Here is a 1,244-nt window from a genome sequence, read left to right on the forward strand (position 1 = left end):
AGACTTCAAGGAGAAATTGTTACGTTCGTGCAAAAGTCAAATGAAACATTATAAGAGGCGTGGACAAGATTCAGAAAGTTGTTGAGAGGATGTCCTCAGCACGGTTTAGACACTTATCAAATAGTACAAATATTTTACCAAGGATGCGATGTTGCTACACGAAAAGACATCGACACAGCAGCTGGTGGTTCCATTATGAAGAAAACCGCTACCGAAGCTCACAAAATTATTGATAACACAGCATCCCACTCACATGAGTGGCACCAGGAAAAAGATATGTTTCGTTCATCTAAAGCGGCTAGAGCCGATTCTAGCCATGACTTTGATTCCGTTTTCACAAAAATAGATGCTTTCGAGAGACGAATGGAAAAGATGAATAAAGATATTCACGCAATACGAATCAGTTGTGAGCAATGCGGAGGACCACACTTAACAAAAGATTGTCACATTGAACAAACGATGGAACAACGTGAGAATGTTTCCTACATGAACCAACGACCGGAAAATAATTATCAAAATAATTATCAACCACCAAGGCCAAACTTCAATCGAAATCAAAACATTCTTTACATTCCAAATGGACCCAAGAATAACTCGTACAACCAACAAGGTCCGAATATCCAACCAACTCAAAACAACACTTTCAATCAACAAAGACCAAGCTTGTATAAACCACCACAACAAACCGAAGAGAAAAAGCCAAATCTGGAAGAAATGATGGCAAAGCTAATGGAATCTCAAACAAAATTTATTACATCTCAAACCCAAACGAATGAGAGGTTTGATCAGTCATTAAGAACTCAACAAGCTTCCATTTTGAATCTAGAAAAACACGTAGGTACTCTTGCTAGCATGATGAGTGAGAGGGAACAAGGAAAGCTACTGAGTAATACTGAAGTAAATTCTCAGAATGAGAATGTTAATATGGTGTCAACAAATTCTGAAAAACCAACACCAGAAGATGGGAAGGTTTTAGATGTGAGTAACAATGAAGAAGTTACACCACCACCACCACCACCCGAGTATGTAAAGCCAGTAGTGGCACCATACAGACCACCCATCCCGTTTCCAAGAAAAGGAGTTGAGTATGAGCAAGTAATATTTAATAAATTTTGTGAAACCTCTGGAAAGAAGAAGAAGAATAAGAAAGTGCAAGAAACAAAAACCGTAAAAGTAAACCCGGTGAAGACAGTTCCACCAAAACCTCCACCCAGGATGGGTGATCCGGGTGAATTTATTGTTCC

The 1,244-nt window shown here is 39.0% G+C and overlaps 1 non-coding gene across 1 annotated transcript; it reads right to left on the reverse strand.

Moving 5' to 3' along the window:
- Nucleotides 1-107, reverse strand: LOC139850946 (small nucleolar RNA R71). Its single transcript, XR_011760319.1, has one exon. It is a non-coding gene; the product is annotated as a small nucleolar RNA R71 (small nucleolar RNA).
- Nucleotides 108-1,244: the final 1,137 nt, after the last annotated feature.

The sequence above is a fragment of the Rutidosis leptorrhynchoides genome, chromosome 5 (genome assembly GCF_046630445.1).
Source record: "Rutidosis leptorrhynchoides isolate AG116_Rl617_1_P2 chromosome 5, CSIRO_AGI_Rlap_v1, whole genome shotgun sequence".
Lineage (NCBI taxonomy): Eukaryota > Viridiplantae > Streptophyta > Magnoliopsida > Asterales > Asteraceae > Rutidosis > Rutidosis leptorrhynchoides.